The 8,740-nt window shown below is 41.0% G+C and overlaps 1 non-coding gene across 1 annotated transcript; it reads left to right on the top strand.

The window, feature by feature from the left end:
* The first annotated feature begins 3,163 nt into the window (after positions 1-3,163).
* On the top strand, positions 3,164-3,271 carry LOC123280928 (U6 spliceosomal RNA). Its single transcript, XR_006520230.1, has one exon. It is a non-coding gene; the product is annotated as a U6 spliceosomal RNA (small nuclear RNA).
* The last annotated feature ends 5,469 nt before the right edge of the window (positions 3,272-8,740 follow it).

Genomic DNA, 8,740 nt, shown 5'->3' with positions numbered 1-8,740 from the left:
TTTCTCTAATAGTGTCCTGGTGAGAATAGAGTAGGTTGACCAGTTGGCACAAGCATTCTAGTTCCCTTTGAACTCTCATTTGTCTATATGAACGCTTGTAAGTTTGTTTGCTTTTGGTTAGTATGAACTCATTTCCCAGAATCTGAGGTCCAAACCTGGACCCAATATGGCCTTAGCTCACTAGTGATGTCCCATTAGCAGCTTTGTTAAACAACACTTTTCCTCTTCACTTTACTCTTGCAACCGTGTCCTGGAGACTAATGGCACCGAGGGCAGAATGTCTTAAATTGGACAGTCTAGCTCTTGACCAATTTCTCCATGTGACTAACCCAATACCACCATTTCAATTTAAACTTGCAAAGAGATCTGCATGGATGCTGCCTGAATCGTAATTTAGCACTTTATTAAGTACTGTCCCTGTTTCATACCTGTAATTCTTGTCTCTCTAGAAAAATCTATAACTTATTGAGGATGAAAACAATATCTCATGCTAACAGTATATCCCCACAGGAACTACCCAGACACATACTCAAGACATACTCAGAAGAAAATCCATTCCTACACTTGCGAAACAAAATGCCAAAGAAAATATGAGCTGAGATCCCTAAATTTGGGGCTATGAGGACACAAAGGGTTTAGGTATTAGGACCTCGCCTCTGAGGAACTTCTCACTTCAATGGAGGAAATAACATGCACGCACACAAATGAAAAGCATGTGGACAGGCCAGTGTGTGAAAAAGTATGAGTTACTCTCCACTGTAAACCGAACACCCAATGATTACAGCAAAAACCACGAGCACCAACTGTTCAACTCTCTAGACAGGAGCAAAGATGCAATTGTGTGAGCTTGTCAGGAAAGTTGGTTAGAAGAGAAATAGGCATTTTCACCCACACAGGATGTTATCTCTTGTTCTTTGCAGAGCCTTTGGCAAGATGTTTAACTGTCTGGCCAGTGAAATGCGGAATAGTGAAGTTAAGCATTGGCAGATGTTTGCTCTTTCAAGGAAAGCTTCTTCGCAAGCCTCCTGGCATTGGCCTCCACTCTGTCCTGTGTAGCAAAGATCATCCTATGGGATGTCACATAGCCAGAAATTCAGGAAACCCTTACTTTCTGGACTCTTACATTGAGAAAACTGCCTGAAGAGTAAAATGTACATAAAACAACAAGAAAGATACTGGTTAACACTCATTACCTCGGAGGAGTGGGACTGAGTGGTTGGAGGACAGAAATTGGCAGAAGGAGGAGATTTTTCATAGTATACCCTTATTTACTCTTTGAATTTTAAACCACGTGAATGTTTTACTTACTCAAAAACAAGATGAAATGAACAACAACAAAACCTGTTAAAAGTTACCAGGGGCCTGTCTAGCTTTGGAATTGGAAAACTGATAAACTACCAGCATAATTATTTGTCTTCCTGATACAGAGACAACAAAATCCTTGAAGACTACAAAGCACAGGCAAGTGCCCAGTGGGAAGATAAATTTTATCTCTGGCCCTGGGAAGTTTTGCTACTGAAATGCTAGTACTGGCAAATAGTATCAGAGGCCTTCTGCTTATGTAGTATTTTCAACTTCTCAGATTCTTTCACTTGTTCTTCCTCTCTCTCTGCCTCACGTTTACCGTTGTTTTCCTACCATGAAACAGGGGCAATAACGTTGCACACAATGCTGCCTATTTTACAAAAGCAGTCCTTCCCTGGGCACTTGTACAAAAATTCTTCATTTTATTGTAACAAGTGCACCTGGTTCTTATTTATGGAGTTGCCTACATGGGACTACTCTCTTGCACAAAACCCTTTAAATGTTTGATAGCACAGCCCATGTCCACCTTAGTCTTTTTAAACTTACAATCCCCAGATTCTTCAGCCAGTAGAACATGGCCCAGTCATCCTCTCTGGACCCACCCCAGTGCCACTTAAAACCAGACACTTAGAGTGGAATCTAAAACTCCAGATGTGACCTGGCCAGATGTGGCTGTGGGACTTTCAACCTCCCTCCTTCTGGCTTAACTGCTTCCAGAAATGCAGACTAAAACGGCATTTGTTTTCCTAGCAGCTGCGTCACTTCAGTCTCTCACATTGACTTGCCACCAACTAACCCCTTTTTGTCCTTTCAGTGAGAAGTGCTATTCTGACAACGTTCCTCAGGCTGCCAATTTTTTAAAACCTATATGCATGACTATATTCTTGTTTATTAACTTGCCTCTAGCTGGATTCCAGCCAATGACCATCTTTCCTAATCTAGATTCCATCAATCACTAGTTCTTCCAAGTTTGATTGTGCTCTTTTGTCTTCCTCTCAGTCTTTGATGCAAGTGTTGTAAGAAACAGAGCCCAGAGCCAAAACTCACAGCACAGCTCTCGAGCCCTCTCTTTAGGTCAGGGAATTTTAAGGGTCTTTGTTTTCCTGTATTTTATTAAGAAAACATTCAAATGGACAGAGAAGTTGAAATAATAGCATAAAGAATACCTATCTATCTTCCACCTAGAGTCTACGATTGTCAATATTTTGCCGCATTTCCTCTATCCCCATATTGTTTTGCTGAACCATTTTAGAACAAAGACATCATGGCATTTTACTACTACTAGTTCGTTTTACCACTTGCAGCTCCGAAAAAAAAATTATCCTTCAAAGGATAACACCATTATCAATGAAAAATGAATAACAGTTCCTTATTATTTTCTCCACTCTGTCCTTATTCAAATTCTCCAATTTGTCCCCAACATGTCTATTATGGCTGGTTTGTTCAAATCAAACAAAAAACGACACATTGCGTTTTTGCCTCTTTTAATCTAAAAAACCTTACCTCAACTTCCTTTTTCGTGACGTTGCCTATCAAAGAGACCAAGATAATTGCTTGGTAGAATGCCACAGACCTCTTTAAATACTACCCCTCTTCTTGCTGTAAATTTCAAATGCTGCTATTAAGTAAGGGGCATTCATTGAGTAATTATTAATTCTTTTTTATTAATCAAATTGACATGTAACTAACAATTAGAGCTTCTGATAAGCATGAGATAACACTCTTCCCATGTTGGATTGATACCATCACAGGCATAAACCCAGAATTGTGATACTTTATGATTGTGTGACTTTGGCCGAGTTACTTCACCTCTTTGAGTCTTGGTTTCCTGTGCTCTGTAACCAGGATAAAAGTGTTGGTCTCAATAATAAGAGGAGCACGTACACTAAAATTGGAAGATCACAGGGAAGAGTACCATGACCCCTGCATGAATGACAGGCAGATTTGTGAAGCGTTCCATATTTTTAAGCTAAGCTCATATGTCTATTTATTAGATATTGCAAAATGTCCCTTCATAAGAGTTTTCTAATTTATATTACCATGAGAAATGTATGCAAGTGCCTGTTTCCCTCAGCCTCAAAAATAATTGTAATAATTTTTATTTTTTAACTAAAATTAGGAATGAAAAATTATATGTCTGCATGATTGAAATTTGTATTTTCCTAATTAGGAGATTGAACATGTTTTCATACGTTTAAAGCCCATTTTTATATATCTTTTGTAAATTGTTCATTTTTGAAACCTATTTTGCTATCATGACCCATTAATTTTTAAAGAATAAAATAATTATCCAAATGGCAAAAAAAAGAAAAAATTCTTATAAGGATTGGTACAATATTGTATTGTATTGTATATATTAAATTGTATCAATCTTATAAGGATTGATACAATAGTACTCAAGATTTCCATCTAACATCTCTAACCAGAGGAGAAAATACATGTTTTCATTTAACATTTGGAAATCTGACTCTTTAAACTAACATTTATTAAACCCATACTGTAGGCTGCTCAAGAGGGTATTCAGCTGAGCATTGGTTGTGTTCCCAGTACATGCTTAACGCTGTCGGTGAGTCCACATTTCATCTTATAAGAACCCTACAAAATAGGGAGGATTATTAGCCCCGTAACATGAAAGGGGAGATTGGATCTCACAAAGGTTAAGTGACTTGCCCAAGTTCACACCAAGTGGGAAACTGGACTTAAGGTCATTCTGAGCACAAAACTGAAGCTCCTTTCACTCCTCTATCAGCCTCTCTTGACTGAACGGTGCCCATTTTTCAGTCAACACAATATCTGAGACTTCCTATCAACCAATCGCCTCAACCTTGTTGGAGTTAGGTCCAAAATAGCAATTTCCTCTGTGGAATAGGTAAAACTGGCTGCAACCCAAACAAGGCCAAGCGTCATCTTGTTGGGTTTTCCCAGGGATGGGGGTTGTGAGGGGGATGAGAATGCCACATTCTTGCTCCAGGCAGAGGCGTCTGTTCTCTCAGCCTGTTACTCATTCAGGGTCATTGCAATGTGTCATATTTTTGGAATGGGAAGGCAGGGAGGGGCTAGAGGGAGCCAGGTCCTGGCATGAAACTTGCCCACCAGGACAGACAAGGCTCTGGATGTGGGCAGTAGAGGGTAGGAAGGCTGACTACACCCAAGAGTGTGGCAAAGTCAGTGAACAGTCTTACACCAGTGAGCCCTGGTGTTCTGGTCAGCAACTGGAACCCTAACAAAGTGGAGGAGCGCAGCAGTGGGGACAGAGGTGGAGGGGTGTATGTGTGGAGGGGAAGGACATACTTGGAAATGTAAGGGCAGGAGTTCATCACCCTGGAAACCTGGTTATCTGTGGTAAAGCCTAGTCACTGAACAAGGGTCAAGAGGCCACCTGCCAAGGGAGTCTGCTCAGAGCGGGAAGCCCAGGGATTCTCAGCAGGACCATATCATGACCTATGGGGATGGGAGAGGGTACAGTTAAAAATTGCATTCAATACTGAAATGTTCTGCATACATACATCAATACATATTTAAAATATTCTTATTGTGTTAATAATAGAAAATAATGAAAGTACATCTGAACAAGGTCTTCTTAGTTGGTGAGTATGTACAGAAACAAATCTAGCTAAAAGCAATTATTTATTTCTTCCATATCAGTTATTTTCAAATGGGTTGTGACATTTTTATGTTAAACCAAAGAGAGCATCCGTTTCAATATTGAGAAACCCTTGGAAAGCAGAAGAGAAATCAAGAGTCTAGTTCTGAGACAGCCCTCATTGCTGACAATGGTGATGAGTTACCCAGGGCTTCTCTCCATCTGCTTTACTTTAATTCATTAAACATTCGCTGAAAACCTACTAAGCAGTAGGGCATTGGGTGCTGTGGATATGAGAGTGAATATAACCATTTTCTGCCCTTGAGAAGATTGTAATCTCACTGGGCAGTGGATGTAGGCTGACGGGGAATCACAGTAAAATGTGAGAAGTGCTGGGATAGAGGTGAGCACAGCAGCAGGAGGGGTCTCTACCTGGGCTGGGGTGAGGGAGGGCAGAGAGGGTTTCCTAGAAGAATTGTCCACAAGCTAATTTTAAAGAGCATTTGCCCCGGATCTAGTGCAGAAGGGCAGCCCCTAAGGAGGTGATGCACCGCTGTGGTTACAAGCTTGAGCTCTGCACTCACACTGGTTGTGTTTCCTCATCTATAGCATCAAGATGATAATAGAGTACCTACCTCAGAGGGTTGCTGTGAGGAATAAATGAAGTAATTACATATAGCACCTTAGCACATAGCTCTCTATAAATATGGATTATTAACTAATTTTAAATGCAATATAACCTGAAGGATCTGAATTTGTGTTTGGAGGGCTCTTATTTAGAGTTGTTTCTGTGCTTAGAAAGTCCCTTCCCATGCTGGTCTAAGGTTTTTGCTTTCTTCACTTATAGAATATTACACAAGGGTCAAGAAGGGTGATTTATTAAGGAATTGACAAATAAGTTAGAAATGTGGCAGTGTTGGTTTTAAAAAGAGTTAATGCTTAAAAACAACGTCCAGCCCAACAATTGCTGTCATTCATTCAACTTTTGAGTTCTTATTGTGCACCAGGCACTATGCTTTATGGAAGCCTTGTAAAGACGATTTGTACAAAACACTTTTCTGTAGAAACTCACAATCTAATGAGAAATACAGCCATGGAAATAAAACATTATGCCACAATATGATAAGTGTGATCATATAGGCATGTGCAAAATACAAATCATGACATTATTTGGCTGTGCAATACCTAGTAGGCTGGAGAAAAGCATGATCAGAACTGGGTCTGAGGGGGAACCAACAGTGGCAGCTGAGTAGAATGAGAAAAGATCAGTAGGAAAGAGGCCAGACAGAGTCTTTTGCAATAATCCAGACAAGGTTGGTAAACCTTGATAATTTCTAGCTGAATATATGGTCTGGCCATATCAAGAGATGTCTGGAGTAGAGGTTCATTTCTAGGAGTCATCAGTCTAAAGATGGTATTCAAAGCTATGGACATCAATGAGATAATTCAGGGAGGTGGTGGTGTGGTATAGTGTGAGAAGAGAGGGATCTACATGGGAGGCCTGGAGGATACCAACAAGTAGAGAACAAGAGAGAGAAGGCAACAAATTAAACTGAGAAGAAGCCAGGAGAAGGTGTCCTAGGAACCAAGGGCAGAAAGAGTTTTAGGAAGTAGAAAGTTATCAGTGGTGCCAAATGCCACAGGGAAGTCAAACAGGAAAGAAGTGAAAAGATGTCACCAGATTCCATATTTAAGATGTTAGGGATAACCTTGGTCAAAGTTTTGGGGATTCAAACTGGATTGCAGTGAGCTGAAGAAGGAAGGAAGTTTGGTGATGAGGAGGAGATGCAAAGATGAAGAAAAGATGTCTTTGTTGTGGGGGAGATGGGAGTGTATTTGGAGCCAAGCCTGTGGGTACCTAGGCACTCTACTACTTTGTGTCTGTCTACGAGTTGCTTTTAAGATAAGAAATTTTTTAAGGTATTTTTCATGGTTTAGGAATCTCATTGACAGCGTTTTTTAAATTCATCTTAGTGTTACCTAAAATCTCTCAGCTCACTCCATCCGGGCTCTTTTCCCTGCCCTCGGCATACCCCAGTGGAAGCTTAGGGACTGCAAGGAGGGCTGGAGAGAAGCCTACTCTCCAGCTCAGGGCACTCTTCCAGGATCCTTCCCTCTGCCTGCTCCAGTCTTCAGGCAGCAGCTCTCCTCCTTCCTGACCTACTTGGCTTTACGACTTGGCTCCCACTTCTACTATCTCTGAACCTCAGACTATTTGCTTTGGGCCTGGTAACTGGACCTCCTCAGTATTGCAAAACTCAGGGCTGAGCCCCTAGAACACCATTTCAGGGCCAACAATCACCCATCACCTATTCATTCATCACACATATATTTTTTAAGCCCCTAGTATGAGTCAGGTACTATTTTAGGCACTGGAAGACATTGATGAAGAAGAAAGCCAAAGATCCTGCTCTTAGTGGAATTTACCTTTAGTAGAGGAGATACAAAATAAATAAACGATAGACATGGACCATGAGGGCCCCCAGGCACCCTCCCTTCCAGGAAAAGAACTTGGCCCTACACACACTGAACTGTGTTTATGCTTTGTAAACTCTTGGAGCCACTCTCCTAGCTGTGCCTGGGGTTTTGATGTGCTACCCTAAGGTACAAGTTCTCAGAACTGTCACATCTCATCCCCAGGCATTCAGATGCCAAATGCCCCTGCAGGCAATAAAGATTTTTTTCTGACTGACTGTAGATTATGAACTAGTCTTTTCATTTGTTGCCATATCCCTTTTCAGTGGCTTTCTCCCCTGCTGTGGCACCCTCATTCTGTATACCCATCTTACATTCCATTCCCAAAGTGCTAGACTTTCTAATTAATGTTACCCAATCTAAGATTCCATCAATGAAAAGATGTACCATTATGTTATATACTAATAAAGGAAAAATGTCCAAGATGAAGAATTGAATGGGAGACCCCTATATAAAGCTAAGACACTAAAGGACTACACCTTCAATACAGAGGTAAACAAGAAACAAACTCACCACACAGAGAGAGACAGCAAAAGATCCTGCATGTCTCAATCTTGGCACAGTGGATAGAGGGTGAAAAACATCTCATCTGAGAAATTAAACTACACCCTGGCACTCACACAAGTAGTCTAAGTCCACGCTACTAGTGTGGCCCAAATATTCTCAATCTGAGAATGTAATTTGAAGCGGTGACTGGCAGAAGCAAATGTAGATCCTCAGAACGAAGGTTCACAATGCCCATCTGATGGCTCACCTGCTCCAGCAATAGTCAAAATCAGTATCTTTCTAATGCAACCAAAGGACACCGGGCATCTGGTAGACTTCATTGTGTAGGGGTTTGGAATATAGTCTCCTTCCTGAGTTTATATTATGAAGACAATATTTTTTCTACGGTAACCACTCTGAAATTGCAGATAGGGAAATTAAGGTTTCTTTAGCACATTGACTATGGCACTGAGATGCTCATTTAGTGCTCCCCAGAACTGTTTCTTTTTCCCTGAAAGATCAGAACTTTTCTGTGTCTGGCATCTTCGGCTTTTCCTGAAATGAGGGAGGGCTAGATGGTAGCTTTTATTAAGTATCATGCTGACATCTACCGATATGAGTATACGCTGCTGGAGCCATGAGTCCTGATTATTGACAGAACTTGCCTAGAGACTAATTCTGGGCTCCACAGCTGGAAGTTACAGATGCTGGCAAAAGTTTTGAGAGGAACCATGAAAGCTATTGTGAAACAGGAACTAGGTGAAAAGGGAAAACTCTAGGTTTTTCTACTGGAAGGAACCCCAGAGACCATCTAGGCCAATTCCTGAGGCCATCTGGCAGGGCTGCTATCATATCAGATCTTTGTATGGCTCCACGTTTTGCATAATTCAG

This window comes from Equus asinus, chromosome 25 (genome assembly GCF_041296235.1).
Source record: "Equus asinus isolate D_3611 breed Donkey chromosome 25, EquAss-T2T_v2, whole genome shotgun sequence".
NCBI classification, from domain to species: domain Eukaryota; kingdom Metazoa; phylum Chordata; class Mammalia; order Perissodactyla; family Equidae; genus Equus; species Equus asinus.
The sequence above is the reverse complement of the archived record's forward strand: the minus strand, read 5'-3'. Positions and strand labels throughout refer to the sequence as shown.